Source organism: Camelus bactrianus, chromosome X, assembly GCF_048773025.1.
Source record: "Camelus bactrianus isolate YW-2024 breed Bactrian camel chromosome X, ASM4877302v1, whole genome shotgun sequence".
In the NCBI taxonomy this organism is placed as follows: Eukaryota; Metazoa; Chordata; class Mammalia; order Artiodactyla; family Camelidae; genus Camelus; species Camelus bactrianus.
This window is the reverse complement of record NC_133575.1, coordinates 90,500,844-90,527,240: the sequence shown is the minus strand read 5'-3', so window position 1 is coordinate 90,527,240 and position 26,397 is coordinate 90,500,844. Positions and strand designations below refer to the sequence as shown.

The 26,397-nt window shown below is 47.5% G+C and overlaps 2 long non-coding RNA genes across 8 annotated transcripts in view; one reads left to right on the top strand and one right to left on the bottom strand.

The window, feature by feature from the left end:
* LOC141576432 (uncharacterized) overlaps window positions 1-14,274 on the top strand; it is a 69,552-nt gene extending 55,278 nt beyond the window's left edge. For all 5 annotated transcript variants that reach the window (XR_012504834.1, XR_012504837.1, XR_012504835.1 and 2 more), the window contains 3 exons: window positions 10,171-10,286; window positions 12,497-12,598; window positions 14,031-14,274. This is a non-coding gene — a long non-coding RNA (uncharacterized LOC141576432). The remainder of the gene's footprint in view (window positions 1-10,170; window positions 10,287-12,496; window positions 12,599-14,030) is intronic.
* Window positions 1-26,397, bottom strand: part of LOC141576433 (uncharacterized) — a 75,746-nt gene that overhangs the window by 5,666 nt on the left and 43,683 nt on the right. For all 3 annotated transcript variants that reach the window (XR_012504839.1, XR_012504841.1, XR_012504840.1), the window contains one exon: window positions 23,502-23,581. This is a non-coding gene — a long non-coding RNA (uncharacterized LOC141576433). The remainder of the gene's footprint in view (window positions 1-23,501; window positions 23,582-26,397) is intronic.

The following is a 26,397-nucleotide window of genomic DNA, read 5'->3' as shown; positions in this document are numbered from 1 at the left end:
CTGCTAGCCACCACATCTGGGCTAGATTGGTAAAAGCCACTCTGAGGGAACCCCAGTCAGGGGCTTTGGGCATTTGGGTGCGTGCCCCCTTCCCCCTGGAGCAGGGGCAGTTTTGGCCTAGGTGGGCCCAGGGCTCTGGAAGCCTCTCTGGGGCAGGATGCACCCCAGCTAGAGCTCAGGTAGGGTAACTGGTGGGCTGTCTGCTTTGGCAGCGGCAGCAGCAGCAGAGGTGGAACCCAAGATGTCCCTCTGTCCAAATCTGGGGTTCAGGTGTGGAGCTTGGCTGCCTAGGGTCAAGGGGGCTTGAGGTGGTTGCTGGAGGGGGTAGGGGGTGGGCCATGGAGTCTAGGGGTGGGGGGTTGGGAGGGTTACTGAGAGCGGAGTCCAGAAGGGACAGGCCCTCAGTGGGATAAGACAGCATGGAAGCAGCAGCAGTTGCTCCCTCTTCCTAGGTCTGGGCCATAGAAGCAATGCCCAACAGAGAGGTGGCAACTGTAGTGCCATCTCAGGGGCTCTCTCAGACCCTGGAGGCTTGACCTGTGTGTGGTCTGGGCTCAAGACCAGGCAGAGAGGTCCGCTAAGGCTGCTGCGTTTACAGACTTCAACTTTCTAGGCCACCTTCTCCAAGAACCTGTGGGTGTCTGCAGGGCCAGGAACAATGGCTCTTGCTTCTGCATCTCAATCCTATGCTTGCTACAGAAGTGGTCATGAATGGCCCAATGTGGAGAGTCAGGACTGTCAGATTGCAGCCACTTGGTTGCAGGACAAGCTGCCTTTCCCCAGCTCCACCAACAATCAAGCATGTCTGCCAATCTAGGGCAGTAGTCCTTGCTGAACTGCTCATGCATTTGTGTTGTGCATTGCTTGTCTAGTCTGTTACACAGTCCATCCTAATTCAATTACAGGCCTCGAGGTCCTAATCCTTTGGCGGTAGTGGGACTTTTAGACGTCACTATGTCCAGGATAGGGGATCAGCTGTGCAGGTTGGCCCTCTAGTTCCAAGGTGGTTTGAGATGTGGAGGTTAGCTGTCCTGTTCCAGTAGGGACTGAGGTGGTTTTAAATGAGTAGATGTTGTAAACGCTATATGGAGGAAGATGATCTTGCAGAGGGACTGTGGCCATTTCTTTTCTGCACTTTATCTTTAAAATGGTTCTTATCACAGTGTAATTAAGGATCAGTTATTTTTGTGCCCATTCATAAAAGCAATACCCGGATTGTCCAAACATATCATCAAAGCCTCACTACAGAAAATTTTATTTGCTATTTTTAAATTAGGAAAAAAACCCAAACTACTCCTTATCAGTCATTAGAAACAAAGCACATTCAGAGTTATATTTATACCTGCAGAATCTTAATCTTATTGTTTAGAAATTAGTAACAATTTTTTCCTCTCTGGAATTTTCCCCTGAAACCTAATTAGTTTGCCTTGAAGAATCTTTTGTCTTATTCCCACCATTTGTCTTATTCCCACCATCTTTCATTAGGTTGAAAATCTACATTAAAATTTTTGTTTTTATTGGAAAAACACCTTAAAATATAATTTACTATATAATAAATTTTTTCTGTATTGGTCAATAGTGTTAAGTATATTCTTGTTATGCTATTAGATCTCCAGAACTTTTCCATGTTGCAAAACTGATCTCTTTACTCTCTAAATAATTCCCTGTTCTCCCTCCCACCAGCCACTGGTACCCACCATTCTTTATTTTTCTATGAATTTGACTACTTACCACTTATCTGTGGAATCCTAAAGCATTTTTTTCTATATGACTAGCTTATTTCACTTGCATTTTTGTCCTCAAGTTTTATACATGTCTTTCCATGTCACAGGACTTCCTTTCTTTTAAGGAAAGAATAAAACTCCATGTTCTGTATATATCTTATTTATCCATCCATCTGAAGACCAACATTTGGGTTGTTTCCACCTCTTCACTATTGTGAATACTGCTGCTATGAAAGTGAGTTTGCAATATCTCTTCAAGACTCTGCTTTCAATTATTTTGGATATATATCTAGAACTTGGATTACCTGGTCATATGGAAGTTCTCTTCAGTTTTTTAAGGATCTGACACACTGTTTTCCATAGTGGTTGTTCCGTTTTCAAATCCTAGCAGCAATGCACAGGGTTTGAATTTCTGTACATTTTCATCAGTGTCATTATCTTGTTTTATTTTGGTAGTAGCTATGTTAATATGTTGGAGGTAATATCTCATTATGGTTTCAATTTGCATTTCTCTAAGTCAAGGTCAAGATGGCAAAGTAGTAGGACCACGAGCTTGCCTCTCCTCAAAACTACAGCAAAATCACAACAGACTACTAAGCAACCATCAGAAAAGAGACTGTAACCTAGCAAAAAAGATCCTCTTCAACTGGAAACAAAGAGGGAACCTCAGTGGGATGGTAGGAGGGGCATGCTCGCTATATAATTGGGCCCCATACCCCCTGGGTGGGCAACCCACAAGCTGAAGAATAATTAAGTTGTAGAGGCCCTCCTACAGGAGTGAGAGTTCTGAGCCCCATGTCAGGCTCCCCAGCCCGGGGCTCTGGCATTGGAAGGAGGAGACTCCAGAACATCTGATTTTGAAGGCCAGAGGGGCTTAACTCCACAAGCCCCAAAGGACTGGGGAAAACAGAGACTTCACTCTCTTGGGAAGTGCACACAGAATTTTGCGTGCCCTGGATCCAAGGGCAGAGTCAGTGACTTCATAGGAACCTGGGCCAGGCCTACCTGCTGGTTTTGGAAGATCTCCTGGGGAGGTAGGGGGTGGCTGTGGCTCACCTAGGGGACATAAAACCTGGTGGAGGACATTCCAGGAGTGTTCATCTACATGAGCTTTTCTGGAGGCTGGCATCTCACTTGGATCATTAGTACCAAGACCTAGCCCCACCCAATAGCCTGTAGGCTTAAGTGCTGGAAGCCTCAGGCCAAACAACATACTGGGTGGGTACACAGCCCCACCCATCAGCAGACTTCCTGAGCCACAAATGCCTCTCTAGACACAGCCCTTCCCACCAGAGGTCCAGGACCAAGCTTCACCCAGCAGTGGGCAAGCACTGACTCCTCCTACCAGGAAACCTGCATAAGTATCTAGTCCAGCCTTATCCATAAGGGGGCAGATACCTGAAATAAGAAAACAACAATTCCAAAGCCTCTGGAAGGACTCTACAAACACAGCCCAGACTCTACACTGGGCTGGGCCATGGCCCTTGGGTGACAAGAGAGGAGTGTACTGCTGGGACACATAGGACGTCTCCCACAGAGGGCCACTTCTCCAAGGTCGAGAAACATAACTAACCTACCTAAAAATACAAATAGAAAGTCAGACAACATGAGGTGGCAGAAGACTATCTTCTAGGCCAAGGCACAAGATAAAATCCCAGAAGAAATAAGTGATGAGGAGACAGGCAATCTATCTGAGAAAGAGTTTAGAGTAATGATGGTGAAGATGTTCAGAGAACTCAGGAGTATAGATACACAAAGGGAAGTTTTTAGCAAAGATTTATAAAATATAAAGAATACCCATAGTTGAAGAATACAATTACTGAAATGAATAACAGACTAGAAGGAACCAAGAATAGACTAAACGAGGCAGAAGAATGGATCAGTGAGCTAGAAGACAGAGTAGTGGAATCACTACCAAACAACAGAAAAAAAGAATGAAAAGAAATGAAGATGGTTTAAGAGAACTCTGGGCAACATAAAAGGCACCAACCAATATTCACATTATAGGGGTCCCAGAAAGAGAAGAGAGAGAGAAAGGACCTGAGAAGATGTTCGAAGAGATAATAGCCAAAAAATTCCCTCACTTGGGAAAGGAAACAGTCACCCAAGTCCAGGAAGCACAGAGTTCCACACAGGAGTAACCCAAAGAGGAACACCCCAAGGCACATAGTAATCAAACTGACAAAAATTAAGGATAAGGAGAAAATATTAAAATCAGCAAGAGAAAAGCAACAAATAACACACAAGGGAACTCCCATAAGGTTATGCACAGCTAAAGATACAATCAACAAAATGAAAAGGCAACCTACAGAATGGGAGAAAATGTTTGCAAATGATGCAGCTGACAAGGGGCTAATCTCCAAAGTATATGAATAGTTCATACAGTTTAATATAAAAAAATAACCCAATCAAAAAAAAGGGCAGAAGACCTAAATAGACATCTCTCCAAAGAAGGCATCCAGATGGCCAACAAGCACATGAAAATATGCTCAACATCACTGATTGTTAGAGAAATGCAAATCAAAATTACAAATGAGGTATTGCCTCACACCAGTCAGAATGACCATCATTAAAAAGTCCACAAACGATAAATGCTGGAGAAGGTGTGGAGAAAAAGGAACCCTCCTACACTATCAGTGGGAATGTAAAATTGGTACAGCCACTATGGAGGACAGTATGGAGATTCCTCAAAAAACTGAAAAGACTTACCATATGATCCAGCAATCCTACTCCTGGGCATATATCAAGAGGAGAATATAATTTGAAAAGACACATGCACCCCAATGTTCACAGCAGCACTGTTTACAATAGCCAAGACATGGAAACAACTCAAATGTCCATTGACACATGACTCGATAAAGAAGACTGGGGTGTGTGTGTGTACATAATGGAATCCTATTCAGCTATAAAAAATAATGAAAAATGCCATTTGTGGCAACATGGATGGACCTGGATATTGTCATTCTAAGTGAAGTAAATCAGAAACAGAAAGAAGAATACCATATGATATTGCTTATATGTGGAATCTAAAAAAAGGACACAAATGAACTTATCTCAAAAAAAAAAAAAAAAAAAGAAACAGACTCAGACATAGAGAACAAACTTATGGTTACCAGGGGTTAAAGGGGGTGGGAAGGGATTATTTGGGAATTGGAAATTTGTACCTCTTGGGGAGTGATGGACAAGTGAGCTATCTTGATTATGGTGGTGGTTTCATTGGTGTATACATCTATGAAAATTCATCAAATTGTGTATCTGAAATATTTGTAGTTTACTGTACAGGAACCCTACCACAATAAAGGTGTTAAAATATTTTTTAAAATTTGCATTTCTCTAAAGATCTATGATGTTATGCACCTTTTCATTTTCTGTTTGGCCATCTATATATCATCTTTACAGAAATGTCTATTTAAAGTCCTCTGCTCATTTGTTATCAGGTTTTTGTTTTTAAGCTTGTAGGGGTTCTTTTAATATAGTAGATAATAACACCTTATCAGATACGTGATTTGCAAGTATTTTCTCCCATTCTGTAGGTTATCTCTTCAATCTGTTGATTGTGCCCTTTGATTCACAGTTTTTAGTCTTATGTAGTCTGATTTGTCTATTTTTGCTCTTGTTGTGTCAACCAAAGAAAAAGGCACACAACCTAAAAGTTTCGAGTTCAGTTTATTCCAGGATATTATCGCCTGAGAGACAGCCTCTCAGCTCTGAGGAACTGCTCAAAGAGGTAAGGGAGGAGCCAGGATATATACAGGAATTTTTTTGCTGGAAAAAATATTTAGATGAACACCAAAAGATAACTGCTAATCACAAAAAACAGACATCTCAAGTTAATGATTTTAGTGCTTTGCTATGTATGGGAATATGCAAGGATCTGGGCTCACTGAAATTATTCCTTAGATATGCATCTTAATTATCTAGGGTCGTAATCCAGTGCACAAAATACTTTTCTCCATCCTGAATTACCCTCAGGGCATATCTCCAGGGGGTAGCTTCAGGGCAGTGGCTGATGGCTTGATCCAGGTCAATATTGTAGAACTAAAATGGCGGGGAACATTCTTTGTTTACTGGAATGGCAGGCAACGTTTCCTGTCCACAGCTGCCCTTGCTTCTCATGTCATATCCAAGACATCATTGCCAAAATCACTGTCAAGTAAGTTGGACCCGTTTTCTTCAAGGAGTTGTATAGTTTTACATCTTACAGTTTAGGTCTTGTTTTAATAGAGATACTGGGGATTGAACCCAGGATGTTGTGCGTGCTAAGCACGCACTGTACCACTGAGCTATACCCTCCCCTCCTTTACATTTAGGTCTTTAATATATTTTGAGTTAGTTTTTGTATACGGTATAACATAAGTATCAAACTTCTTTCTTTTGTATACAGATATCTAGTTGGCCCAACAGTATTTGTTGAAGAGACTGTATTTTGCCATTGAGAACTATTGGAACCCTGTTGAAAGTCATTCGGTCATACACAGTGGTATTTTCTGGGCCCTCTAGTCTTCTCCACTGGTGTATATATCTGTCTTCATGCCAGTACCACACTGTTTTGATTAGTGTAATACTTTTCTGTAGTAGGTTTTGAAATCAGTAAGTGTGAGACCTCCAACTTTGTTCATTTCAGAGACTGAGTATTTGGAGGTCCCTTGAAATTCCTTACGAGTTTTATAATTTTTCTATTTTTGCAAAAAATTTTGTTGGTATTTTGATAGTGATTGCACGGAATGTGTAGATAGCTTTGGGTATTATTACCGTCTTAACAGTATTAAGTCCTCCAGTCCATGAACACAGGATGTCTTTCCATACATTTGTGTATTCTTTAATATTTTCTTCAGTGTTTTTTTGTTTTCAGTGTACAGGTCTTTGACTTCCTTGGTTAGGTTTATTCCTCAGTATTTTATTCCTTTTGATGGTATTGTAAATGACATTTAAAAATCTTCCTTTATAGATTGTACATTTAAATTTTTATTTCTTTTAAAAGCTGCGTTGTTTCAGACCCTCATATTTCAGATATCTATAAACAGATAAAAACATCAACCACTATTATTCCCATCACTTGCAGAAAGATCCTAAAAGCTTGGGGTTTGCTTTTTCATATTATTAAGCACACACATGGAAATGGAGTTATTATTTTAGGTAAAAAATTCACCTTTATGATCTATACTGTTAGGCAACCATCAATTCTTTCAAAACTTCTAAGTTAAAATATTATAATTGAAATTCCTAGTTTGTCTTTAAAAAATCCCAGCACAGGAGACTGATTGAAATGATTGAAAGAGCCTCCTCCAACATTCCACTGCCAACTAGTAAACATAATAAATAGCCTGGTCATTTAACCTGCTTTTTTAAAAAAACATGTATAAATGATCAACAGGATGTGGGATTCTGGATATACATGCAGCAGACAAATTTATATAACAGATTTTTGCCCTTGGTTAATTTGTATGACTATGTAATGATCTACATTTTTTTCCAGATTTGTCCAGGGTCCAGAATGCATATGAAATTTCTTATAAGTAACCAAATATAAACAATGTATTTGTAACAAAGGGTGGCAGAATATGCCACCTAAAAATGCGCCATTTTGGCATAAGGATTATTTTAAGATGAAGGCAAATACGAAGAAGCAGATACAAGAAAAGCTCCCTGTCCTCCCCTTATTTACCTAAAAGCAGGATATAAATTCTCAAAGGTGTCCCTCCCCCCTTCTCTACCAGGAAGGAGAAAAGTTACTCCCTGGAGAAAACACTAGACCCTTACCAACCTGGAAGTGGCACCAGAGGAATCTACATACGATCTACCAAGTGGCCTTTGTCTACATTACTTTCCCATATATTTGCCTTCTCACAGTTGGTGCCCTGGAACTTTCAAGGTTCTTTTCCATTATCACTTCTCTAAAAATGTATTGTTCCTTTGCTAAAATACTATGTAAAATCAAGTTCTAACCAAACTTTTGAGTTTCCCATTTCTAGGGACTCTCATGCGTCACAAGCATGGTATACATGTTAATAAACTTCTAGTTATTTTTGATCTTTCTTTTCTTATAGTGACCCCAACTAAGAACCTGGAATATTTTAAAAAATTATTTTTCCTCCCTTCCATTGGGCAAATGATATTTGCAAATGATGTCTGTCATGCAATAATAAAGTGAAAAATTTACCATTCACAAAACTATTTAGAAGTAAAAGAAGTTTAAACAAGTACACTTCCCAAAAGATGTCATCAGTTTGTATCATTCATAAGCCTGAGATTATGATAGGCTTAGCTGCTTCCTTCCCAGGTGAGAAGCAAGTTCCCAAGAGCAGGCACTGACTGTGTCCCACCGCCTCCTGCTCTTTGCCAAGAACCTGCTAGGGAGCCGGTGGCTCTTCTTCCGTGGCCTTCCCTGGACTGCTGTAGGTGGTGTCTACACCGCCTAAGTGGGTGGGGGTGCCTGGATCACAGTGACTTGCAGGCTTTTCCTGCATCACTGGTACCTTTATTTGTGTTTTCCTTCATTTTGAAAAAAGAACATGCTCTTCATGCAAAGTAAGGCTTGCATAATGGAGACACTGTAGTGTAGAGAGGAAAATAAAGTTAACTATTGAGATGAAAAGTATTAATTTGGGGCATGTATCATCACAGCATGTTGTTCCCTGAGGACAGAGAGAGAGGGGGATGCAAATAAACATCATTTAAAAACAACAGTCTAAGTAGCTGCCTAAGCTCCTGGGTAACATCCATCTACACCTGACCTTTGAATAACGGGTGAGGGGTGGGCTCCGCACAGCTGAAAATCGGTGTATACCTTGCAGTCAGCCAGCCTTCTGTGCATGTGGTTCACCTGCATCTACACAATGTCATTGTTTGCAGCTGTGGATTCAGCCAGCCTCGGATCATGTAGACTGTAGCATCTACTACTGAAAAAGGTTTGTGTATAAGTGGACCTGTGCAGCTCAAACCTGTGTTGTTCAAGGCTCAACTGTATTTAGTTGCTAAACAACTGATTGTTGAGATCTTTTTCTTGACTATTTCCATTGAGAAATGTAATCTTTACTTATTTTTTAAGGAAAAAAAAATCCATCTTCACAAATACAAAAGACTGAAGTCACGCCTGTCCACATCCAGGCCCCAGTGTAATCACCCTTAGAAGAAACACTTAAAAAAATATATCCATGGTCTCTGCATCAACCCCAGGGCACCATAACAGGCCTACTGATGCCCCTAACTCCTCAGAATTTCTGGCTTCCATTCTGCTCCCCAACAGATTATCTGAACAGGCTGTCTGGCTACTGCCAGCCTTGGTTCACGCTCTGAATCACAGCCCCTTTTCTCACCCATTCCCTGCTTTTAGGGCAGAGATGGTGGGAGTGTAACGGAATGCACAGCAGAATAAACACTAAGATGCCAAGGTTCACAGCAGAGAAAGGGTTTATTCACAAGGCAGCCAACTGAGGACACTGGAGGACAAATCTCAAATCCACCTCCCTGAAGGCAAGAGGCTCAGGGATAAAGGAGCAGAGTGGTCTGATAAAATACTTGTGCAGACCCAGTTGAATGGTTGCTGGTCTTGACCAGTTTGAACTGAGCAAGACTAGCTCCATGTTCCTGAAAAACAACTTAAAGATTAAACAGAGTGACGGGGACAGAGGTGGGGGAACCCTATGGAGATCAGGCAGATCATTGTGTGAGGAACACATCCTGTACCTCTTATTCATGTTATGCTGTTAAGTCATTCAGCCGCTGACAAATAGTCATTTTCCCTCCACTTTTGACTCAAGAGGTACTAGTTGGGTTTATGCCCAGAATTACGCTGACAATTTACGTAACTAAGATATGTTTAAAGACCTTCTCGGCTTTGAATTAATCAAGGCTCTAGCCACGCATTTAAGTGTGTGTGTGTGCCTGGATCTTTTTGGAATACATGTACAGACTGGTCCATACAGAGTACCTTACTTATGTAGCTCAGTCCAGTTTTGTAAGCTGTTTATAGCTACCTGACAGTGCTGAACAAAACCCAAACTATCACTTGCCATGTAGTGCCAGGACACTCATTCCTTTTTGGAAACAGTACGTTGTAAGTCTGAGGGAGAACATTTCTGTGTGGGTGTAGGTCTAATGGTTATTTGCTTCACTAACCTCAGGGGCAGGGGTTAGGTAAACAGAAAGGCTGATCAGTATCTTTGACCTCAAGCCTAAGTCCCAGCAAGTTACAGTGTGAAGTGACTAAATGGTCACAGTGGATTACATCACAATGGGTTTGCTGTATAAAGCCCAGAGCATTTTAAAGCTTAGGCTTATTTCTCCTAAGGGTAGGTAGTGGCTGGGTGGGTTTCTTTTACAGAGCTAGAAACAGACTGGTGGGTTTTGTTGTTTTTTACCTTTTTTTCACACTGAATCCTTATTTAGGGAAATTGATTTGTACCTGTGGCAAAGGTATTCAAAAATATATTTTTTTCCTATTCAGGTCACAGTTTTGTAAGAAAATCAAAGGGCATGATCAACAGCTTGTGCACTGCCTTGGTGTGGAACCAGAGTTCAAGCACAGACAAAAATCAGACACTGATTTCCCACTTCTGATAGGTAAGTACCAGCTTCAGTTGTGCTTTGGTTCTGCTACCCTCTTCTGTACAATAGGCTCCTCTCTCAAAGCAGGTCCCTCACTCAACTTCCTCGGTTAGTAACTGGTTAGCACTGCGTCCATGTATACTCAGTTGCCATAATTGCTCACTATGATGATGAGGAAAGGTCTGCCCGTGCGTTTCAAAGATCAACCTGTTTGCTAAGTTCCAATACCCCTGAACTCAGTCTAAATCAAAGCCCAGAAAGGACCATTATTTTACGAGCACTGATTTCTCACATCTGATGGCTATGGAACATAATTCCCAGGTATACTTTGTGTTTCACCCCCTTCATTTTCACCAGGATGACTTTGTGAAATGTTTTAATCCAGTTTTATACCAGTGCCAGAGAGGTGTGTTCTTAATGCTCAAGACTGAGCAAAGGCAGGGCTATTTCAGTAACCGGAGACCTTCTGAAGCTATCAAAGTAGCCTGATATTTTCATAAACCCTAGAGCTAGGAAGGCATATCAGGTGATCCTGTTAGTTCCCTCGGGGTTGCTGAGGATAGGACCTCTGTCATCCTACATTGGAATCTCTGAAGGATGATGTGAAATGTCCCTTGGGAAAGGTACTTTGCTATCATGCCTCCTGGTTGAGCAGTTTAATTTATACCTAGCTGAAATCTTTACTGGGAAGGATTAAACATGAACTCCTTTGTCATTTCTTTACAAGAAGAAAACCACAGCTGTTGATGCCAATTCTGCTATTCTTTTGGTCTATAGCACAGGGCAGGCTCAGAGTAATACCGAAAGATGACTAGCTTATTATGATTTATGATGTATTGTTCTTTTGTGATTTTTATAGTAATACACACATAGGTGATTTAGAAAATGGTACAACTTTGAGGAGGGGGTCATACGGCCCTATTTTGCAACATGTGTACTGGCTGATCACCTCTATGGACCATATGTATCATTGGCACACCTTCATGCTGATGTGGGGAAGTGGGTCAGGGTTCAGCAGACATTGGCTTCATGTGCTGCATGCCAGCTGCTTATGGCGATTGTGTTCTGTGCGTCAGCAGTTGGGGCACGGAGAGATGAGGGGACCAGGGCAGAGGAGGTCGTCAGCATCATAAACCCCTTATGACCTCATCAACCTGCCACCTCTGATTTTGAATAAATCCTTTTAGTTCTCCAGGTTCCATATCTTCAACTAACTTATAGGTCAAATAAAGGAAAAGTTTCTACATTTTTATGGTCAAGGGCCTTTTGGGAAGCTGATGAAGAGTGTGGAAATTAATTTTAAAAAACTCACATGTGCACATACACACAAATTAGCAGATACTTCAGGAACTTTAAGGAAACTTGTGGATTTCTCTTAAGAGCTCATGGACTTAGGGAGCTCACTGTCGCATTCAGTTTCACACAGGTGTGATTCTAGTGCCATCCATCATTCAAGTCATATCAGGCCCGTGCCTGAAACTCTCCAGTGATTTCCCGTTGAAATGAGAATGAAAATAATTGCCAAGCGTGGCCAGCAGTGAACAAGACGAGGCTACCCTTTGCCCTGATTACTTATCCACTTTGTTCCTTGGCTGCTTTGGCCCAGACACCTATGTTCTGGGTGTTTCTTTAAAAAGTTTTACTGAAAGAGGTATAATTGGCTGAAGGTAAACTGCTCTATTTAAAGTATACAATTTGATAAATATTGACGTATGTTACACCTGAAAAATGATCACCACAGTCAAAATAAGGAACACATCCATCACACCGTGTTTCTTGCTCCCTCGGCATACGTTGTCGTGGAAGCTACACTGTTGCTCCAAAGAGGTTCTTTAGTTATTTATTCCGTGCTTAACTAGGGATATAATTTACTATTAAGGCAGTTTCATGTGTACTAAGAAACATGTACCTAGAGTGTCTGAAGGTTCCTGAGAAGTTCCTTTCCTTACATACTTGATATTTCCTGCCCTAGATCAAATGTTACCTAAGTAAAATCTTTCACAGGAATCTTGAATTAATGGGTGTTATAGTATAGCTTCCTATTGCTGCTTTTGGTTTAAGGGTCATTTTGAGTCTTAGTCATTGTAAATGTGGAGATTTTGGCACATTTCCACCCATAAATTGTTGAATTCATTACGTTAGCTAAGGAAAGAGTATGTGGTAGTTTATGATTTATGTGTGGGATAGGTGTACTATGTGTACATTTATAGTGGTCATCATTGCAGAAAAATGAAGAATTCAGAACCCAACCGTAAACTCAAGACAAGCCGCAAAAATAGGAATAGAAACTCAAAGACCTTGGAACAGAATTGCAGCATGAAACCCAGGTAATGAAAGCACATATTATCTTGTCCGATGGAAGGAAAAGGTGACCAAAAGCTGACTTACTGGCAATTATCTGTTTTCGTTTAAACCACTCTACAGATAGGATTTTCAAAAAAATACATAATTTCCATACGGGGGAAGAGCTCATTAGTTTTAAAAAAAATGCCATGGATTTTGTGACAGAATATATTATAGAAACAAAAATTGTTGAGAGGAAAATCATGATGATTTGAAAAACTGGGACCACAGAATTCCCTTTCAAAAAGAAAATTCTAAAAGCTTTTTACATGTCTGCAAATCTCAACTGCCATCGTTTCAAACATGAAAACTTTACATATCCACCTACATTATTTATGACAAAAAGATCCCATTCTACACTTAAAATCGTTATTCGGGGTGGGGGGTCAAGACATCTGTCTTGAGGGAATATGAAGTAGTGATTAATTTTTCTGTATACTTCTGCAATCTCGACTATCATCATTTCAAAACCTGTAAACTTTGTAGTTCCACAGATCCACCTACATTCTATTCTCTTTGCAAGTACCCATGGGGGCTTGTTAATCTTAAGTAGGTGGTCTACCCTTGACAACCGATTAAGTACTCTCCTCAAGACAGCTTACGCTCGGAGGTAATGTGCAGCATGTGAAGACTATCTTAATATAGTAGACTCCCACTAGATGTTTTGTCTTAAATTGTTCTGTATCCACAATTCTGCCAAGAAGTATGTGACCAGTGAACTCCAAGTGACGCAGTCTGGTGGCTTTTTCCTGGCCTCATTCTGCTTCACTTTATAAAACTGGGTTTCTTTTCAATAAAGCTTTCATTAAAAAAAAAAAAAAATCCTACTTTCCTTTTCGCATCTCTGAGAGCTGAGCCGGGCTCTCTCCCCTTTTCCACACCCCGATAGCTGCTGCATCAGACAGGGAATGGAAACAGGTCTGAGAAGAACTACATTCAGATCCTAATCATGCTTCAAATGAGTATGTGACATTTGATCAGTCACCTAAACTTTTAGAGTTTGTTTCCTCTTCTAAAACAGTGAGATGAAACTACTTATCATACCTACATTACAAACCAAAAAGAGGAAAAACTTTGGATAAGCCTTATTCTTATGCAAATGGATATTACTTAACTAATTACTGGCAGTAGAAAACAGCTCAGTCACTGCTGCTATATAAGACACCCTTTGTGCCCCACTTAGGGATTAGATGAGAATGCCAACTCTTCTTCTAGCAGTAGTCACTGTGTAGTGTTTAAAATGTTCATCAAACATCTATACAAGTCCTTTGCATGCACGATTAAGCCCTCAAATGCTGACAAATTAATAAGCAGTGTATACTTGATTTTAAAAAACCCCACAAACATCTACTGCTGTATATTCTGGGCTTCATATTCTATTGCAAGCATTTAAACATTGGACTATTTGTATTACAGGAGCATGGACTCACAGGGGGCTCTTAAATTCCAGGACCACCTCCACTGCATCCACAGGCAGGTGAGGGGCCATCCCCACCACCGTCTCTACCAGTGCCACCTCTACCCACAGGAATTGCTCCTCCTCCTCCTCCAACTCCTTTATCTCTACTAAATGGTACACCATACCCACCACCATCACCTTTGTTTGGGCATCTCCTGGTGTAACCTAAAACATGAAGCAGAAATAAATGTATAAAACTGACCTTCATGAATTGATTCTCGAACTGCATGACTTGATTCTCCGTGAAGACAATCAAATTGTCAGCGGTAAAATTTTGACTAGAGGTTTTTGACATTTTTCTAATTCATAGCTGTGTAAAAGTACGGAATATTTTCAGAGAACTAACTGTTGACTCTAACTTTCCTTTGTGAGCTCACCAACTTATGCTCCTCTTTCAGTGTATAGTTTTCTCAATAAGGTTAGCCCTCAGTATCCGTCGGGGATTGGTTCCAGGACCCCTGTGGATACCAAAATCAGCAGATGCTCACGTCCGTTACACTTGGCCCTCCATATCTGTGTGTCCATATCTGTGGATGTGGAACCCATGGATATGGAGGGCTGACTGTAATTCTGTGCGTCCCCATGCAAGTCATCAATTACTTAAAAGGTGCCATAATGTGATCCCTCTGGGACTGCTAGATGTCCTGAGGATGAATCCTCAGGCACTAAACCAAAGAATGCCGTTCGGCTGGAAGGAGCTAGTGTCCCTTCTCTTCAGAGCTGGACAGATTTTTAGTCTCTTTGTCAAACAGTTTCTTGAGACTTTATATATTAGAAACCTTCCCAATTTTAAGCCAAATTCAAAAGGTCACCCAACCCAGTTTACTTCAAAGTTCCCCTTAGGCTTTCCCTACCTAGGAAATGACTCCTAGGTCCCTTTCACCTAGGAAATGTACTGTTATCCTCAGATCTTAACGACGCAAATAAAAGTCACATGCCTCACTTAAAATATGGAAGTCCAGATAGAAGGAGGAACTCACCACAGCACCTGCAGAGTGCCAAGGGCTAGTTCAAAGTAGATTTGGGTTTCTCGGATATTCGGCTATGCCAGGCAATGTCGACACAAATAATCAAAGCAATCTATACTGAGGAATAGGAGGGAGTTTTCTTTGTGGCAAGCTGAGGAATAACTCTTAGGTATAGCCTCCACCAAGGAAGAAAGCACCCCAGAGAAGCATGGTTTTCAGCACAATTTTGTATCTCCTAAGAACAAAGAACACGTAACAAACACAACAGGTTTCTTCCTTCAAGGTTTCAACAGAGATGAGGTTACAGATAAGCATGCACACAGTGAGCCAGCATGATCCTGGCCTCTGGGAAGGGAACCGTATCTTTGAAGGCATACTAGCATTGGCATGACAGGAAGGGACACTACTCCTTATCTTCAAAGTGGACATTCTTTAATGGTTAAATCCGATGAACAACGTGTATTTGACGGCCATGAGTCAAGCTGTTCTAGTTCAGATAAAGTTCAGGCCAACAGATTAATTTCCAAAATACACAAACAGCTCATACTACTCAATATCAAAAAGACAAACCACCCAATCTAAAACCGGGCAGAAGACCTAAGAGGTATTTCTCCAAAGAAGACATACAGATGGCCAACAGGCACATGAAAAGATGCTCAACATCACTAATTATTAGAGAAGCACAAATCAAACGTACAATGAAGTGTCGCCTCACACGAGTCAGAATGGCTGTCATCAAAAAGTCTACAAATAATAAATGCAAGAGAGGATGTGCAGAAAAAGGAACCCTCCTACTCTGTTGGTGAGAATGTAAATTTGTACAGCCACTATAGAGAACAGTATGGAGGGTCCTCAAAAAACTCAACATAGAGTTAACCATGACACAGCAATCCCACTCCTGGGCATATATCCAGAAAAGACGAAAACTCTAATTTGAAAAGACACATGTACCCCGCAATGTTCATAGCAGAACTATTCACAGTAGCCAAGACATGGAAACAACCTAAGTGTCCATCAACAGACCAATGTGTAAAGATGTAGTACATATATACAGTGGAATATTACTCAGCCATAAAAAAGAATTGCAGCAACATGGATGGACCTTGAGATCATCATACTAAGTGAAGTCAGACAGAGAAAGACAAATATCATATGCTATCATTTCTATGTGGTATCCAAAAAATGATACAAATGAACTCATTTATAAACCAGAAATGAACTTACAGGCATAAAAAACAAACGTATCGCTACCAAAGGGGAAGGGTGGTGGAGAGATAAATCAGGAGTTTGGGATTAACACACTGCTATATACAAAATAGATAACAAGGACCTACTGTACAGCACAGGAAACTATATTCAGTATCTTGTAATAATCTATAATGGAAAAGAATCTTAAAAAGAAGAGAGATATGTGTGTGTGTGTGTGTGTGTGTGTAATTGAATCACTGCACAGAAAACTAACACAACATTATAAATCAACTACAATTTAAAACAAAGGTATTATATTTTGTCAAGTGGTTATCCTGCGTCAATTGACATGATTATGTGGTTTTTAGGCTTCATTCTATTTATGCCTATTTATGTGTCTATGATACTAATTTCCACATATGGATCCATCATTGCATTCCTGGGATTATTCTGACACGTTCCTGCTAATACGCTGTTAGATGAGGATTCCTAGTATTTTGTTGAGAATTTTTATGCGGATAGTCAAACAAGATATTGGTCTGTACTTTTCTTGTGATATTTTTTGTCTGGCTTTGATATTAGGATAATACTGGTCATAAAAAATGACAAAAGATGCTGTGATGGTTAATTTTATGTGTCAACATGTCTAAGCCATGACTCCTACATATTTGCTCACACACTAGTCTAAATGTGAACTGAAGGTCTATTTTGGATGAGATTAGCATTTATAATTAAAGTACAGATTACTATCCATAATGTAAGTACGATTCATCAAATCAGTTGATAACCTTAAGAGAAAACAGAGGTCCACCAAGGAAGAGGAAACCTACTTCTACACTGCCTTACAACTTCAACTGCAACATGAACTTTTCCATGGACTTCCATCACGCCAGTCTGTAACACAGACTTTGTACTTCCCAAACTCCAACATCACAGGAGACAATTCTGAAAAATAAACCTATCCCGCCTTGTATATAGCTCCATTTCTATGGACCTTAATTTCGTGATTTTACGTTTTTCTGAGAAACTTGAGAAGGAATGGTATTAATTTCTCTTTATGAAGGAAGACATTTGGTCTAACAATCGCAACTGTTGTGATGATTTAAATTATTTATAATCAATTGCTACATATGTTTTTGTATTCTTCTGATAATACACCAAATGATGCCATTTGTTGGCTACTTTTATGAATATACAATTGTATCACTCTGGATAAGCCGTGATTCCCACTAACAATACTAACTTTAGTGATGTACAATTTCTTTATGTAGTCTAGTTAAACATATGGTAATTCTGTAAACCAGCTATCAGTTATCTAATTCGTCTTTTCTCTATTCCATTTATGCTATATTAACCTTACTTATTTTCCTCCTTCGGTTAGATCTGGGTTTAGTTTCTGCATCACTGTGAGATTTTAGAAAAGGGATGATAACATGTTGATTTAACTTTCTTTTCCTATTACATGTTCATACATAAAAATTCTGTTAAAATACTACAGACTCTGCAAAATGTATCATACAATTCACTTCTTTAAGGTAAAAAAAGTTAATTATTTTACGATAACCACAGACTTGAACACATTTCAGCAAAATCAGTTTTACAATGTGTCAGTGACTCAACAAAAAGAAGCCCCATGTGATGATACGTCACTGCCATACCGATCAACCTAGTTTGAGTAGAGAAAATACGAGGGCAACAGGCCCTATATTAACTAATAATGTTAAAATCATTTTCTTCAGAAATCAAGTAGTAGCCTCCAACGATGCAACAGTACGTGTTTCTATAACACATACTTATAAGATATTGATGATACACACAGGAGTGACTTAGCAAACACAAGTATACTAACAAAGACAAACACAGAAAACACCTCACAGAACATTCACTAAAAAGAACCCTCTCTTCCTGGTAAATAAAACATCAGAATCTCTCCCCTCCCTGGCCGCACACAGCTCCCCTGCACTGACTTCCCTGGGACGAGGCCTTGTGTCCTGAGAACGGGGGGGGGGGGGGGGGGGGAGTCGGGGGTGGGGGGCGGTGCGAGTGAAGAGCTACCCCACAGCTTTGCTCCGGGTGGACGCCGAGCCCGGAAAACGAACCCCGGTGACGCCACCACGCACACCTGGCGCCTGGGTAACTACGACTCTGCACGCCTCGGCGCGCGGCGCCTCCATCGATGACAGGGAGGAAGGGAGGCAGAAAGAAGAGAGGGCCCTAGTGTCCAAAGACAAGGGACAGGTGAAACAAGGCAGGCTCCTCCCTGCTCCCCGCCATTCCCCCCAGCATCCCGCACCCCGCCCCAGCTGAGACAAGGGCACTCTACCCTGGCTGCTGGTCGCAAAAGAAAAGGAGAGGATCTAGCAGGACAGGACCTGACTCTGCACAGACACACCAAGGCCAGGGGACCTACAACGCTGAGAGCCAACGAACGCAAAAGAGCCTACGTTGCTACGTCAGCCCGGTGGGGTCCCAGAGCAGGCGACATGGACACGGCCCTCTGTGCGTCGGCTTGCTTTCACCTGCATTCAAGCCCGCGAGCGCGCGCACACAACAATCCCACGTCTTTCCCACTGCAGGGAGGGGGTCGCAAGGCGGAGGCACAAGTGAGGAGCCGCCACGGTGCACCGGTGAGGGCTTCTGCCTTGACTGGGATAATACATCTCCCTCCACGGTGGCACCTCCAACGCACTCACAGGGGAAAAGTACGAGAGAAGGAACGGTCTATGTGAATATATACGCATACGCACACATACGCAAGTGCACGTGTGTCCCTGGTACACGTACCTCCTTACGACACACGCGCACCCTTACGTACGTAAATACGTAAGTACATAGGTGCGAACGAGTCCGGGGTTTGAGGGTAGAGTACGGAACACACTCCCGTGGAGAGCTTCCCAGAAGGGTCCGCTGAACTAATGGCCCTCACCAAGGTCCTGTATCTGTGTGGATGGAGACACTGAGCTCTGCACCTGTCCCGTGGACTTCAAACCCGCACGCATACGCGCACATCCTCCCCCACCCCCGCCCCCCACTGCCCAGGACCCCTACCACCACAACCTCCCCAGGGCACTCGCTGGCAGAGTGACTTCCCGAGCCCCCCTGGAGGTGAGCAGGAACAATCCACCCCAGCTCCCCGGGTCCCTGTCAGTTCCTCCCGCCGTCCCCGTGGCCTAGCCCCTCTTGGGCCTGCTCCGGAGCCCTTAGGCCCGTTGAGGTAGCTGGAGGAGAGCAGGAGAGAGACAACCACGCAACAAGAGGGGACATGCGGGTCCCCGTGCCACCTCGAGCTCTGAATCAGTGTCCTGAGAGAGCTAGGCTTCTGCCTGAGAAGACCCGTATGGGTAGCGGTCCCCAAGTGCGCAGACATAAACAGGGTCCCCGGTCGCCAGGAAGTGTGGACTAGAGCGAAGCGGAGATGGAGCCACGGATACACACGCATCCCTTTGGCTGTCCGCACATGTACCGGCCTTCTGCCCACGAGAAGCCCCGAAGGGGAGAGAGACACCACCTCCGCGCAACACCCCAGTAGACCAGTAGAGCCAACCCCACTTGCAGGGCCTGGATGGCTCTTGGGCCTCCCTGGGCCTTTTTTGATCCACAAAGGGCGGAGGGAGAGGCCACGCTCGCAAGGGTGGTTGGCATTTCTGGAGCAACAGTGCCATCAAGCGGAAGCTTTTTGAGCACGGCCTCCAAACCCTGCCTGTGGATACCGTGGGCAAGGGCCTGTGATGGGACGAAGGGTGGGTTTGGTTCACTCAGAGGATTCCCGGTGGGGGTGTGGGGGGGGGGCGGCCAACTCCGGAACACCGCCAGAGTAAGGTGCGGGAGCGAAAGGAGGTGGTGGGAGCCGAGCTCGCCCACCCGGGAGCCCCTGGCTGTCAGGCCGGCCGGGCTTCCCAGCCTTGGGGGCGTGGCCTCGGCAGCCGCCATGTTCCGGAACCAGGAGCTGAAGCTACCCCATCCAGGGCGTCCGGCCCCCGAAACTCTGCCCTCCTTGCGGGACCCAGGTCCGCCGGTGGGATCCCGGGGGAACCCAGGACCCGTTGCCGCTGCCCCGTCGGAGGCCCCGGGTCCAGCAACGTGGGCAGAGGGGAAAGGGGGAGGAGGCGGCCACCCTGTCAGGGGCAGCATTCTGCAGACAGGACGGAGAATTTCCCGATTAGTGTCTGGTCCCGGAGCCAGACAAGGAAGCGCAACGTAGGCGGGCCGCACATCCCGAGTTCCAGCTCCACTTCCGGTTCGGGGTGTGTTTCGTTTACTTTTGCGCCCGCCACAGAGGGTCTGGGTGCCATGCCCCACAGGACCCCATGAGGCCCTTCCTGTCCCGTATCACACTGGGTATCCAGACCCACTCGGGACGGGATACAACTGGGCCAACATCAGCACGCTGAGATGGACATCACCGTCCGCAGGGAGGGGATCGAGGGCCAAAGTTTTCCGCCTTCTATCTCGGACTCGGGCTCGGGCACGGGCACGGGCACGGGCACGGGCACGCTGCAGCCAGGGGACGCCTTGGTCCTCGGGGGGCCTCCCTCGTCGTGGACGACCCGGGTCCTCTTGTCTGGGGGGGACGCCGGAGATTTTTCCCACGGGGCCCAAGGTTCGCAGGGGCAGCCGCTGACCCTAGCCAGGGGGGCACACTGAGACCACCTGGGGCCAGGGAACCAGTCAGATCAGGGAGGCCAGGCCCTGGCCCCAAGGAAGGGCTCTGCCCACGTGAGACCGCCTGTTGGCAGAGTTTCGGCCGGCTCCCAAGTGTGAAAGAAGGGGCAGGGGGCGGGTGTCAGCAACCTTCCAAGAGGGGTGAAAGCCAAGTGGAATGTGTGGAGGGAGGGGTCCAGCCTGGAGACCTGTTCCTGGAGTTCGAAGCCTCGCCCGGTACGTTACCACCAAACCACCAGCACCACCGCTACAGCCACCCCCGGCCCCGCAAGCCTGCTGACCCCCAAGGCAGGTTAAGAGCTGGGCAAAGCGCAGGAACGAGCCACCGCAGGGCTTGCTCCAGAAGAGGCCCGTGGGGACAGTCAGGGTCTAGAAGGAACGGTCGTGTGCCCGGAGTATGCACTTGGGAGACAAGCTGGATGAGGGGTGGTGATAGGGGAGGTGGGGGGGGGGCGCGCATTTCGCTCAGTCCAACAGAGGTGGGCCTTAGGCAGCGTCTTGAGACCTCTTCTTGATTTCCCCGCTGGGCTGCGGCCGCAAGCACAGGGCCACAGGGTCAAGACCTGGAGAGCCAGGGCTGAATGGAAGCCAGGGCCCTTCCTTCTCATCGCTGAAGTGAGGCTCGGGGCCTCTTCGGGACAAAGCCGAAGTCTGCAAAGGCATGGCCCAGGGGTCCGCTCGGCCCGGCTCCTCTCCTGTGCTGTCCTCTCGAGGAGGTGGGTCCGGGAGCCCTGGGGACAGGACACGACAGGCCTGTGCCAGAATCCTGGACACCCCGGGAAATGGCAGAAATTCTTGGCTCAGGAGAAGGGCTCCTTCTGCAGTGTCTCCTTGGTCCTGAGAGCGCCGTTCCCCTCTGGACTCCGACTGCGAGCCCTCGCTGGGCCTCGGGCCCCCTTGGCACTGGGTAGCCAGGCTCCCCACGTCATCCCCGAGCTGGACAGAAAAGCGGCACTGGGCCGGACTCCGCCACTGCTGCCAATGGCAGCACAACTCTGGCTGGGCTCAACGCGGCCCAGAGAGGCTTCGGGGGCCCTGGGCCTGCCCAGGCCGGACCTGCTCTTACTCCCAGGGGAAGGGGCACGCACGCGGCCAAAAGCCCGCGGCCCCGGGGCAGCCCAGGGCGGCCCCTGGCCTGGCCTGGGCTCCAACCGAGCAGCTTCCTCTAGTCCCGCCCAGACATGGCGGCCGCCAGAGTCCCGGAGCCTCCACTTCCTCTACCCTACAAGCCAGGCACCGGCGGAGGGGGGCCGGGGGGGGGGTGTGTGTGTGGGGGGAAGGGACGGGGGCCGAGCGCCTTCCCCCGGTGCCCGTCTCTGGAGCTTCTAAGGCCTCGGGTCACACCTCCTGCCCCTTCGCTGGCGGAGCTCTTGATTTCCCGGGGCACGGGCCGGGCCCTTGTTCCCGACTGTACGCCCCTGCCACTCCTCCCCAGGAAGGGACAGCACAGGGTCCGCGAGGCTGGCGACTGGCGGACCTGTTCCTCTTGATGGCAGCATCGCACCAGAAACAGCAACCTGCCTCTCCCCAGTCCTCTCCCTCCGCCCTTCGCTGACGAAAAAAAGAAATGCCAAGCAGGCTCCAACCTGGCAGGCGAAAAGCAAGGTGCCTCAACATCTTGGCCACTTTGGCGGGACGCGGGACGGGGGACGGGGGACGGGCGGGCGCCTCAAACCCTTGTACGCCACCCTGAGTGGCCTCGTCTCTGAGGGGTCCTCTCAAGCCGCCTTCACCACAAAAAAGCGAGGACTCCCCCATCGAGGCACCCAGCAGTGGACCTGCAGCTGTATCTTTAGCAATCGGTTCCCAAGCCGAAGACCTTGGGAAACACACTGAGTGTGGGCACAGAGTTCGAGTCACATCCGGCCCGTGCCTGGCGAGACACAATCTCACGGGTCACCCAGTCTCGTCCGCATCCCCCTTCCCAAACGTCCAGCCGGCGCAACCTCTCAATAATCCAGCAAGAGCGCCCTCCCATGGCCTTCCCGGCCTGGGCGAGTGCCAGGGTGGAGCGAGCTGGGCCCAAGGGTGCTCAGGAGGCGAGGGGAGGAACAGGCATACGGGGCTCCTGCCCTCACAGCACAAAAGGCCAAAGGCCTAACAGGCCTGGATCTCCTCAAAGGGTCACCAACCGCCTGTGCCCCCTTGGGGCTGAGACCGCGGCTTCTCGTGGGTGAGGTGGGCGGCCGAATGATCACGTCGCTGGCAGTTAAGCTTCACAGAAGCTGGAGGCCAATCTGGGTCCCGGTCGCAGGTGCACACGCCCCAGGCCCTGGCTCGGGCCCAATTCCTCTCCACTCTCCCCGGTCCTGCAGGACACTGACCTCAGTTTCCACGTGCCGATCGCCCGCATGTACACGGATGATCCACATGCTCGTCCAAGCATCTCTTCCTTCCCACTCCACAATCACGACCTGCCTCGAGAGCCTTTCTCTGCCACGGCGGAAAACTCCGGCCTAGTACACCAGTGTCCCCCCGCTGCCGGGAACCTACCTTGGGAGTCTCTCCTCCTCGAGGCTTGCCGACATACCAGAATCACTGCCTCTTTCCCATGATGAAATAAACCCTTTTGGAAGAGGAGAAGGAAGGGAACAGAAAGCACTCACTCACCCAGAACACCAGCGCCTAGAGATGGACCGACGTCCCCGATGATGTCCCTTCTCCACCTTTCCTTCCGCGCTCTGCCTCCTCTGCAACGAGAGAGAGAGCCCAACGCCCTTCACTCAGTGAGGGACCGCCACGCTGCTGGTTAACAACGGGCCGCGTGCAGCCCCGGCCCAGGCAACCTCGACAGTGTCTTCGGCGACTATTCGTACCAGCTCCCCGGGACCAGCAAAACTTCCGAGGAAAGCAGGGTGTGAAAAATCAACCGCACTCGTCCTTTGGAAATTGCGCGGGTGTCGGACGGAAGGAGCTCTTACAGGAAGGACCGTGTCGGGTCAAACCTGGATCATACCTCCCCCCACCACCAATCTGTCTTCCGTGGGAACCACAGCCATCACCTTAGCGTTTATAGCCGCAGAGCTCTCCTCCTCGGCTCTGGACCCGAGGGACTGTGGCGGGATAGCGATGGGTAACTTGGCAAGCCCGCGCCCTCCACCGCAACTGGAAAGGCAGACCCTCCACTGACAGGCAGCTCCTATGACGGGCTGGTAAGCAGTCACCAAGCTCTCCCATCCCTGGCCGCACACAGCTCCCCTGCACTGACTTCCCGGGGACGAGGCCTTGTGTCCTGGGACCGGGGGGGAGTCGGTGCGAGTGAAGAGCTACCCCACAGCTTTGCTCCGGGTGGACGCCGAGCCCGGAAAACGAACCCCGGTGACGCCACCACGCACACCTGGCGCCTGGGTAACTACGACTCTGCACGCCTCGGCGCGCGGCGCCTCCATCGATGACAGGGAGGAAGGGAGGCAGAAAGAAGAGAGGGCCCTAGTGTCCAAAGACAAGGGACAGGTGAAACAAGGCAGGCTCCTCCCTGCTCCCCGCCATTCCCCCCAGCATCCCGCACCCCGCCCCAGCTGAGACAAGGGCACTCTACCCTGGCTGCTGGTCGCAAAAGAAAAGGAGAGGATCTAGCAGGACAGGACCTGACTCTGCACAGACACACCAAGGCCAGGGGACCTACAACGCTGAGAGCCAACGAACGCAAAAGAGCCTACATTGCTACGTCAGCCCGGTGGGGTCCCAGAGCAGGCGAGATGGACACGGCCCTCTGTGCGTCGGCTTGCTTTCACCTGCATTCAAGCCCGCGAGCGCGCGCACACAACAATCCCACGTCTTTCCCACTGCAGGGAGGGGGTCGCAAGGCGGAGGCACAAGTGAGGAGCCGCCACGGTGCACCGGTGAGGGCTTCTGCCTTGACTGGGATAATACATCTCCCTCCACGGTGGCACCTCCAACGCACTCACAGGGGAAAAGTACGAGAGAAGGAACGGTCTATGTGAATATATACGCATACGCACACATACGCAAGTGCACGTGTGTCCCTGGTACACGTACCTCCTTACGACACACGCGCACCCTTACGTACGTAAATACGTAAGTACATAGGTGCGAACGAGTCCGGGGTTTGAGGGTAGAGTACGGAACACACTCCCGTGGAGAGCTTCCCAGAAGGGTCCGCTGAACTAATGGCCCTCACCAAGGTCCTGTATCTGTGTGGATGGAGACACTGAGCTCTGCACCTGTCCCATGGACTTCAAACCCGCACGCATACGCGCACATCCTCCCCCACCCCCGCCCCCCACTGCCCAGGACCCCTACCACCACAACCTCCCCAGGGCACTCGCTGGCAGAGTGACTTCCCGAGCCCCCCTGGAGGTGAGCAGGAACAATCCACCCCAGCTCCCCGGGTCCCTGTCAGTTCCTCCCGCTGTCCCCGTGGCCTAGCCCCTCTTGGGCCTGCTCCGGAGCCCTTAGGCCCGTTGAGGTAGCTGGAGGAGAGCAGGAGAGAGACAACCACGCAACAAGAGGGGACATGCGGGTCCCCGTGCCACCTCGAGCTCTGAATCAGTGTCCTGAGAGAGCTAGGCTTCTGCCTGAGAAGACCCGTATGGGTAGCGGTCCCCAAGTGCGCAGACATAAACAGGGTCCCCGGTCGCCAGGAAGTGTGGACTAGAGCGAAGCGGAGATGGAGCCACGGATACACACGCATCCCTTTGGCTGTCCGCACATGTACCGGCCTTCTGCCCACGAGAAGCCCCGAAGGGGAGAGAGACACCACCTCCGAGCAACACCCCAGTAGACCAGTAGAGCCAACCCCACTTGCAGGGCCTGGATGGCTCTTGGGCCTCCCTGGGCCTTTTTTGATCCACAAAGGGCGGAGGGAGAGGCCACGCTCGCAAGGGTGGTTGGCATTTCTGGAGCAACAGTGCCATCAAGCGGAAGCTTTTTGAGCACGGCCTCCAAACCCTGCCTGTGGATACCGTGGGCAAGGGCCTGTGATGGGACGAAGGGTGGGTTTGGTTCACTCAGAGGATTCCCGGTGGGGGTGGGGGTGGGGCGGCCAACTCCGGAACACCGCCAGAGTAAGGTGCGGGAGCGAAAGGAGGTGGTGGGAGCCGAGCTCGCCCACCCGGGAGCCCCTGGCTGTCAGGCCGGCCGGGCTTCCCAGCCTTGGGGGCGTGGCCTCGGCAGCCGCCATGTTCCGGAACCAGGAGCTGAAGCTACCCCATCCAGGGCGTCCGGCCCCCGAAACTCTGCCCTCCTTGCGGGACCCAGGTCCGCCGGCGGGATCCCGGGGGAACCCAGGACCCGTTGCCGCTGCCCCGTCGGAGGCCCCGGGTCCAGCAACGTGGACAGAGGGGAAAGGGGGAGGAGGCGGCCACCCTGTCAGGGGCAGCATTCTGCAGACAGGACGGAGAATTTCCCGATTAGTGTCTGGTCCCGGAGCCAGACAAGGAAGCGCAACGTAGGCGGGCCGCACATCCCGAGTTCCAGCTCCACTTCCGGTTCGGGGTGTGTTTCGTTTACTTTTGCGCCCGCCACAGAGGGTCTGGGTGCCATG